The 10,000-nt window shown below is 44.0% G+C and overlaps 1 protein-coding gene across 1 annotated transcript in view; it reads left to right on the top strand.

Annotated features, from left to right (window-relative positions):
* csmd3b (CUB and Sushi multiple domains 3b) overlaps positions 1–10,000 on the top strand; it is an 810,903-nt gene that overhangs the window by 14,418 nt on the left and 786,485 nt on the right. The window lies entirely within an intron of this gene.

A 10,000-nucleotide genomic window follows, 5' to 3' on the forward strand; every position in this document is an offset into this window, starting at 1 on the left:
TGGTGGCATATATATAATGAATCCGAAACAATCAATAACAGTTTTTCTTCACTCAAACACAACGGCCTCACTCCAAATCAGCAAAACTATGTAGATATATCGCAAAACCAAACTAGGTTTGCTACACACAGTTGTAAAACTAAGTGTTTTTGTACCAAACCGTTAACACACCCATCACATTACTAACACACATTGCAGCAGCAAGATACAGGCAGTAAAAATGTAAAACATATTTTGGATGTTTGGACGTTATGTGTCAAGTAGTTTCTTCATCATTTGGAAATTAAGTGTAAAGCAATGAGCTGTGTTCACAACGATGCAAAACGAGTGTTGTGTCAATGGATTGTTTTGTTTGCACACTGAGCACAGAGCAGTCTTTCTGCTATTACTTATAGTTTGGAGGAATTGGTTATAGGTTTATGCGTCTGTCAAAAAGAAGCAAAAGAAGCTAAAGTTAATAAAAAAAATCTCGACAAACAGAAGAAAATGATTCACCATGTACTATGTCACCTGTACTGTACAAAGATGTGTCGGGTGGGGCTGCTGCAAATGCATGATGTGATGACGCAATGGCAGCAAAGTGCCACCTCAGCCGTCTCGTCTATCACGCCGTGTCATGTCATGTCACATCAGCTTTGAGACGGAGAGCTGAGCAGAGGCAAGCGTCACGGTGAGTGTTGGGCTGACGACATCAGGCCTTTGGGAAACGCATTAGGGAGGTGGAAGAGTCCCAGCCCGTGGGTGCATGCCAACATGCAACCTTGCGTCCTCCACTTGTGCTTGTGGCCTTGCCCCGCCTCCAGGCCCCTCCTCCGTGGAGAAGACAAATAAGTTTCCCCGCTGTCAGCCTAGTCTCAACAATTTTTGGGGGACTATTCTTCATTCACCATCCAGTTTGCAAATGAGAAAATGACTTTACAATTGAGCTTTGGTGAGATATTGAATTATAATGCTGTTGTCAGTAATGTCATCACGACGTATTACTTCCTGGTACGAGGCCACAAGCACAAGTGGAGGACGCAAGGTCACATATTGGAACGCAACCCGTATGTGTGGCTAACCCACTGACTGCTATGTTCCATTTCTTTTTAATACAAGGATGGCGGCTCAGGGTGCTGTGTTATTGCCAGGAAGTGGCTTCCACAGCAGGGTTAATTCATTCTGACTTGTTATCTAGTGGTTCTGTGTTAGCCTAGGGAACAGAGAGCCGCTTCTGGGCACTGTTTCAGTCTACATTGAGACACTGTATGTGGCAAGTCTCCTTCCTGTTCCCTGGTTGTGACAACTCTCCTATAGAGGACTGTGACATTCCCTATCAAGGACATTAGCCTGGTCCTGACCATCCCATAATACTGCCATTACATTTCGTATTCATGGTCTGGAGGTTGTTGGATCTGACGCGATTGCAGGAAGCGGGAAGGACATTTTTGAGAAAATCAGGATAGGTTGTTGAACAAACATGTCTGACGTCGATCTTTGGCGATGTAGGACCGTTTAACAGACATGTCTGACAGAAGATCCTAACGTAGGATACAATTACGATGTAGGACCGTTTTTCAGAACACCGACCAAATCCTACTGCTCAACATCGCTCCACAGAAAACAGTTACCAGACGTAGTGCAGAGCCAAGTAATTTCAGGTAATTTCAAATTTCATAATATCAAGTTGAAACAATATTTTTGTCATTTGTCTATACTGCCAAAAGGTAGGTTACGCTAATACATTCCCGTCTACTTGACACCACTGTGAGTTTCTCTTTGGCCCTTAACTTACACTGCTGAAGGGAGGGAAGATTGTGAATTGTTTATTGCAATTATTTGGCATGGCCGCAGCCATATGCTATCTCTAACTACCATACCTGTACTGAAAGCAACCCAAAGTTGTTTGCTACAAATATACACAAAACCATCTAAAAATAAAGAGAAGTAAACTGTGGCACTCCGGTGTCTTATTTTTTACTTTATCGAAGGCAAATAGAAAAAGTCTATTTGGGCAGTCTATTTGCCTTTGAAAAAGTAAAAAATAAGAAACCGGAGTGCCACAGTTTCCAGCTCTTTATTTTTTTATGTCTACTTTACCCACTTACTGTTAGAGCACACATGTAAAAAAGTCTGGATCCACGCAGCGCTTCCCTTTTTTTCTGAGCATCCACAAAACCATGCTTGTTTAATTTAACTTTCCATAAAAAAATAATTAAAAAAAATACTTCATGGAAAATCGTGTTCGTCATAATTCAATTTTGATGCACGTTCATTAAGAACGGCTTAATCAGACATTTGCAAATATTTGCTTCAGACAGACTTGTGACAAACAGAAAATATTTGCTGTATTACAAATGCCCATGTTTGCAAGTTGGGATCTGTGCCATGCCAGGTGCAAATAAGAAGTTAACAAATCACATCTTTGCATCGTCTCCCACAGTGTGGAAGATTACTGAAATATACAGTCTGTATATATAAATATAATAAATGAATACAAATATTTTTATAAAAACCTCTTGAGGACTGACAAGAAAAAAAGGAACCATTGACACACACTGACAGTCCTTCTGGGGCCTGAAGTAGTGTTATGACGTTCGCGAACGGCCAATTCTTGTGAACAGCTCCCAGAAGTGAACGATGGGAACCGGATCATAGCTGGGGGAGCCACTCGATCCCTTTTTCATTCTTTTTTTCATTAATGTTAAGCACGTGACCTCAACACTAGTGGGTTGTTTGGACATAATTACCTACAGGTGGAATCAAAATGTTTCATTCTAAACACTGATTAAATAATTTAAAAAAGAGCCAATAGAGCCATTCAAGAGCTCTTTGTAAGGAACGAGATCCGGATCCCGTCAAAGAGCCATAAATCCCATCTCTAGCCTGAAGGTCTTGTGTATCCTGGTTTTGTAAGGCCTCTTTTTTCTCATAGCCTCCTAGAAAAACAATGTCTGCTGCAGGAGGAAATCAAATGCACCCCTGCTGCGAACGTGTTTGCAACGTGCTCCACTTCGACACGAATCGATCTTGATAGCCTGTTTTTCGTCCAAGCCCAGAGATGAGATAATAGATTCTGAGCTTGCATTTTGTTGTAGGTCTGCATTCGACTGTGTTTTTCTGTGTGTGTGTGTGTGTGTGTGTGTGTGTGTGTGTGTGTGTGTGTGTGTGTGTGTGTGTGTGTGTGTGTGTGTGTGTGTGTGTGGGTGTGGGTGTGTGTGTGCGTGTGTGTGTGTGTGTGTGCATGTAATTCAAGTGTATTGCGTGCTAAATAACAATCCCCATCTGCGTAGATCACACCCTGTGGATTGGGAGGTGCATCAATGCTCGGGCGTGATCGGTGCTGATGTAAAAGAAGTAGATAGAGAGAGGTAGAGAAGGAAGGAGCGAGGGAGGGATATACTGTAGAGGAGATCAAGAGGAAGAGGAGGGAGGGAGGGAGAGGGAAAGAGAGAGAGAGCCTCTGTCTGAGCTGATGCACAGAAATAGAGAGACAGAGGAAGAGAAGGAAGAGTGGAGAGAGAGAGAGAGAGAGAGAGAGAGAGAGAGAGAGAGAGAGAGAGAGAGAGAGAGAGAGAGAGAGAGAGAGAGAGAGAGAGAGAGAGAGAGAGAGAGAGAGAGAGAGAGAGAGAGAGAGAGATGGTGGATGGAGAAAGGCGCTATCGGAGCTGATGTAAAGAAATTTGAAAATTGAGAGAGGCATAGAGGGTAGGAGGGAGGGATGGAGAATGAGAGGAAGAGGGAGGAAGGGATGGCTGGATGGAGAGAGAGGGAGAGGAAGAGGGAGAGAGAGGAAGAGGGAGAGGTAGAGGCAGAGGGAGAGAGAGAGGGAGAGGCAGAGAGACAGAGAGAGAGAGAAACAGGGATGGTAGAGAGAGGAAGGGATGGCTGGATGGAGAGAGAGGGAGAGGGAGAGGGAGAGGAAGAGAGAGGCAGAGACAGCCTGCCTGCCGTGGCTGTTGCTGTGCAGTGTTGATTGCCAAGAGCAGACTGTGGCCCCCTCTCTCTCTGGCTTTGGATGCTGACACCCGGTGGCCAGCGGGTGAATTGCATCTTCCTCCTCTCTTCTTCTTCTTCTTCTTCTTCCTCTTCTTTTTTTTTCTCAGAGTGAAGCACAGCCATGCATGCAAAATCGAGCGGCTATTATCTACCCTCCTCTAAAAAACCCTCACCATCCCCCACCCTCTGCTTCAACCAAAAGCTAAACAGCGTTCTGTTCATAGGCCCCCATGGTATCTCCTTCCTTCACAACCGCTATAGCTCTCTTTCTCACTTTCTCTTTACTCAGCTCTTTTTCTATTACATCACATTTAGCTGACACTTTTATTCAAACCGACTTACAGTTATTTTAGGTCCAGAGTATTGGTTACAGGCCCTGGAGCAATGTGGGGTGTTAGGTGCCTTGCACAAGGACACTTACGCCATTGAAGGTAAGGGTGGGATTTGAACCTGCAACCCTCTGATCTAAAGGCCAACACTAAGAACCTAACAAGAACCCACAACCAACACAGAATCAGCTGTTTATAAGACAAATACACAGGTCTATTTTTTTACTCTACGATTTACAATATGCTTTTATGTTTTGGAAGTAAACTGTTTTTTTTTATTATTTTTTTTACTTTTACTTGTACCACATCTGACTCTTTGTGTAGATGGGGTCGCGGGCAGGCCTATTCACTATTTGCTGAAAATACTCAACTAGGCCTACATCATACCAACATTGCTAAGACATTACCGACAGCCTTTACCCATTTTAGCCTGGAGACACGTATACTGCATTCAGGCTCTTGAGATTTGAGCGGTTTTATTAAACATGTGGGTATGTAAGAGCTGAATGAAAACATTCTTAAGCACAATTAGGGTCCTAGCTTTTAAATGCAACTCATTTCATGTTTGTATGTGCTTCGGAGGCTGAGATATTTAGGATTTTAATAGACAGAGGGCACCCTTTCCCAAAAAGGGCTTAGACTAAAATGGGTTAAGTAACAGGTTAAGATAAAGCTCTTACAATTTTGGTGACAGTAGGGTTATAGCAAAGTGCAAACAGAGAATTAAAAGTTCACTTGTCTGTTGTGTCGTCACAGTAGTAATGCATAGTGATGGAATGTTAATGATGAGTGGCGAGCATCTCATCTTTGTTTTACAGTACCATCGCACATACAGTGTGGCCTTCACATCTTTCTGTTTGTGCGCGCGTCTGTGTGTGTGTGTGTGTGTGTGTGTGTGTGTATGTGTGTGTCGTTATCTGCATTTTGGTGTATGTATCTCTGTGTGTGCAGTTGTGCATTTGTGGGTGTCTTTTAGCGCCAGCAGCTAGATTGTGTGTGTGCATGCATGTGTGCCTGTGTGTGTGCGTGCGAGCATGTGTGCGAGCGTGCGTGCATGCGTGTGTGTGTGTGTGTGTGTGAGCATGACATTATTCCATGCCTTGTTGACCTCTTGTTGACTTGTCGTGTTGCCATAGTTCCCAGTGCCAACATCTGCAGCTGGTGAACACAATCGTGGCTAAGGCCCAACCAACTAGCACCTCTGTAATACACATACACACACACACACACACACACACACGCACACACGCACACACGCACACAAACCTACCAGACCCTAGCCAGGCATTTAGGTGCCAGGTGTTGGCAGGCATGAATGGCATGGCACGATGAACCGATTGTGTGTGTGTGTGTGTGTGTGTGTGTGTGTGTGTGTGTGTGTGTGTGTGTGTGTGTGTGTGTGTGTGTGTGTGTGTGTGTGTGTGTGTGTGTGTGTGTGTGTGTGTGTGTGTGTGTGAGTGTGTGTGTGTGTGTGTGTGTGCATACTTATTTATGTTTGACAATAGGTTTTCTTCTGTCTGTCTGTGTGCATACCTGTGTGTGCGTGCGTCTGTATGTGCGTGCGTGCGTGCGTGCATGCGTGCGTCCGTGCGTGCATGCGTGCGTGCATGCGGCTAGGTGTGAGAGAGTCCCAGAGGGGTTTTGCAAGGTGCCTCATCTGCAAGATTGCAATGACATCACAGGTTGTGCTTATGACTTAAGGACATCACATCACACATCGCATGAGAACGTGTCCTCACGTACCTTCTGTACAGGGAGGTTGACCTCATATGCCTGCAGTACAATGTATGGTCTCTTTCAACAACATTGTACATTCATTGGCTTGTCCCCTTCACATAGCAGTGCAAATAATACATGTCCCAGTAAATAGCATCTGATTCTAGTTGCATTCTTTATTTTCAGGACTACGTTTTGTGAAAAAGAAATGGGGGTTGTGTGTGTGTGTGTGTGTGTGTGTGTGTGTGTGTGTGTGTGTGTGTGTGTGTGTGTGTGTGTGTGTGTGTGTGTGTGTGTGTGTGTGTGTGTGTGTGTGTGTGTGTGTGTGTGTGTGTGTGTGTGTGTGTGTGTGTGTGTGTGTGTGTGCGTGTGTGTGTGTGTCCGCGTGCTCCCTTCACCCTCCTTTGTCTGCTTTAGCGGCCCAATGTCCACTCTTGTTGCAGGGGAAAAGGTCCATTAGTAGCAGTATTATTATTGGTAGCTTCACATTTCCAGTTTAATATGCAACACACAGGCCACAAACTAAAGCATAACACATGGAAGAACTGCAAGAATCGCAAGAACTACAGCATTGCTAACTTAAAAAGACATTACAACAGCAAGCAAAAAAAGACATGCAACAGCCATAACATTGACATTGCAGCAGAAAGTGGAAAGTATTACCATAATGAAGTTCAAGTTCATACATGACCATTACCCAGTATAGACAAAAGCAGAGGGCATGACACCACATTGGGTATATAAATCATAGTAATTACGTATGTAACATTATGCACTTCTACTTGATATATCTCTGGATGAATGTAGTACTCTTGTCTCATTACATTACATTGCATTTGGCAGATGCTTTATAATCAAAGCGACTCCACACCTTTTCCGATGTGACAAGGATCAAGACTGATGCCTTACAAAAATAAATAAATAAACAAATAAATAAATGTATACCTCTTTGTAATCCTCCAATGCTGATCTTTGTCTGTAACTACAATTAAGCCTCAAAGGTCCTCTGTTGACCCCCCCTCCCCCCCTCCATTCACTTAATGGCTATGAAAGGAAGAGAAGGTGGAGAGGGAATAGGAAAAGGAAAAGAAAAGAGAAAGAGAAACAAAAAAGCATTTCTGAAAGCCTTTGAAGCGCGTTGCTACCAATGCTGTGTGCCGCTTCTGCTGTACCATAGCTGCGGTTGCTGTTTACCCCTCCGGGAGAGGTTGTTTTATCTCTACTGCTCCTTCTTTCTTTCCCCCTCTCTTTCTGTTTCTTCCTATCTCTTGTTCTATCGCCCCCTCTTTCTTCCTATCCCTTGTTCGCTTTCCCTCCCTCCCTCCCTTCCTCTCTCTCCCCCTCTCTCAGTGCTCAATCTAGGCCACTTAGAAGTGCCCATACTCGAAGAGGCCAAAATATACTCAGGTGTAGCCTTGACACTGCTGTGGCCTCTGTGCACTTATCCCCTCTGCCTAAGAAGACATCTCTATTTCTCATTTCCGTGTACCGTGTATTTTTTTTTCTTCTTCTTTTTATTCGCTCTTTCATTCCCTTTTTTCATTTACCAATCAGGGGGTGCTTCCTGTGCTTGTAGCAGTGCTCTACAAGCCCCTCTTCTTTCCATTAGGTAATTTAGGTCCCTAATAGGATTTTACATTCACTCAATTCCGCTTAGTATTCCCAAGAGGTTGCTGCTTGGCTTTTGTGCCTGCAGTGCACTGCACAGTGCTTTCCCCTCCTTACCTTAACCCGGTTCGCCAGATTTCATCCGATTTAATAATGATTGACATGTCTGTGCATTTTTTTTGTGTGTCTGTGTAATATATAGAATTAATGACAGGGAAAAGAACAATGTGTAAGCTTACACGCAGATAGTTGAGACTCCTGGTGTGAGTTCAGGTCAGAAGGTATACTGGAATTACAGGAGCTTAATGTTAATCCTCGAGCTCCTCCACCTGTGATTCCGTAATTGATGAACATTTTAGAGAAGGCTTTTCTTTTTTTTCTTTTTTTCTTCTTTTCTCCCCCTTCTTCATCCATTTTAATTAGCCTATACATGACAATGTGGGAGCATGTTCATGTTTCGCATTTTAAAATGGAGGCCTAGGTTTTTCTGGGTTACCGCAAGAGAGCACAACTCATGAGGCTCAGCGTGGCATAGGTAGGGTAGGGAATGCAGACAGGTTATTTTTGCTCCTCGTTTTATGACACCATCATTTGTTATTTGTTTGTTTTTAGTTTCACAGTTTTTTTTCCCTCAGCCAGCATCCCACCCCTCTGACTTCACATCGCTTCGCTTTTCGTTCGTTCGTATTTTATTTATTTATTAATTTATTTACTCCCCAAGGCTGCTGTCATCACCTTTCTCAGCCTCCTCCGGTCGTTTCCATGGCGCCCCAAGGGGCCCTCCCCTTCCCCCTTTCCCCTGTTAGTGATGCTCGGAGATGAGATGAGATGAGTTGAGCCGAATGTGGACCGGCACCGCACCGCTCTGCAATCCCCTCTGGGGGTTATTAGCGAGGGGCTTTTGCCATGTGGGACTACGCCGTGAGGAGATAAGGGAGGCACTGGGGGCGAGGAGATGGCGGTGGAGGTGCTGTAGTTGTGTAGTAACCCTGCATTCCCGAGCGGTAGGAGCTTCCAAATATGCAACCAGGAGGCCGCTACCTCCCACTTGAAAGCGTTCCAACCAGCAGGTCTATTCTAAACTATTCCTATCACTGTGCACTGCCATTGGTGTGTTGACGTCACAATTCCGAAGTCGGGGTACTTCGATGTGGCCCCAGCTCGCAACTTGAACATTCCGCTTCTACAGGCGTTCCAATGCATTTGGGGAATGCGCCACAAGTAGGTGAACTCCATTGCACAAAATCTGCCTCATGTGGGGATATGCAGTCAGGGAGACAGCACCAGGGTGGTTGGAATGGTATTTGTTGTGATGTTGGCATTGCTGGTAGTGGAGATTCTAATGGTGATGATACTGTTGGTTGTAGGTAGGTACAGTAGAATTCCTACTGTTGGTGGTAGGTAGATAGGTAGGTAGGTAGAATTCCATTGTGCAAAAATCTACCCCTTAATGGTTCGCACATGGTGGAATGTGGTTTCTGAGGTTTTTAATTATTGCCGGTGTTGATAGTAGTGGTGTGCATTGGCAATGCCCTCACGATTCGATTCGATTATGATTCGGGAGGTAGTGATACAATTTGATTTGATTGTACGATGCATTGCAATGCATTACATTTTTACTGAAAGCAAAGCAAATTTTTCATCAGTCATGATGAGGCAATGCAAGCAGTCAGATACAAAGGTTTATTGGCTGTTTTTTGTATCAGTTTTGCAGTTTTCCATGATTTGAAGTGCTTTTATTTAATGTACCAATCATTTGCTCCAGAAATATCCACGGAAGTAATTGAAACTTGAAAAAAAACATGGCGTATTGATTATGTCACTTGCCGAAGTTAATTGAATGGTCCTGCCCTGCATTGCGATGCTTTGCCGAATTGATTATTGTTGACACCACTAGTTGATAGGCAACTGAATTCCATTGTACAGTACAGGTAGTGTGCAAAGCTGAGTCAAGTCGCAAGATATGCATATATTTGTCAAGTCTCGAGTCATCAATTTGTGACCCACGTCTGACTCAAGTCCAAGTCACCAGTCACAAATTCACATCTCTGGTACACTGTAAAACATTATGTCAGTGATAAGTCATGATAACTTCTATAGTTAATGTATTCTGCTATACACAGCAATGGCAGCAGCATGGTTTAACTTGAAATCATAAGTTTACCAGCTGCATCGGAATTGTAAGTTGTGTGGAGTTGTGTGTGTGTTGTTTGAACGCACAAAGCTGCAATTCAAAGCTTCACACAACTTACAGTAAGGATTTAAATTAACTTGGAATTTTGAGGCAGCTGGTATTGTTTACAGTGTATGGGGGTGGGTATGCTGTGTACTGATGCATTATGGGACATCGGACCTAGCCCGCCCCTATG

Source organism: Engraulis encrasicolus, chromosome 20 (genome assembly GCF_034702125.1).
Source record: "Engraulis encrasicolus isolate BLACKSEA-1 chromosome 20, IST_EnEncr_1.0, whole genome shotgun sequence".
In the NCBI taxonomy this organism is placed as follows: Eukaryota; Metazoa; Chordata; class Actinopteri; order Clupeiformes; family Engraulidae; genus Engraulis; species Engraulis encrasicolus.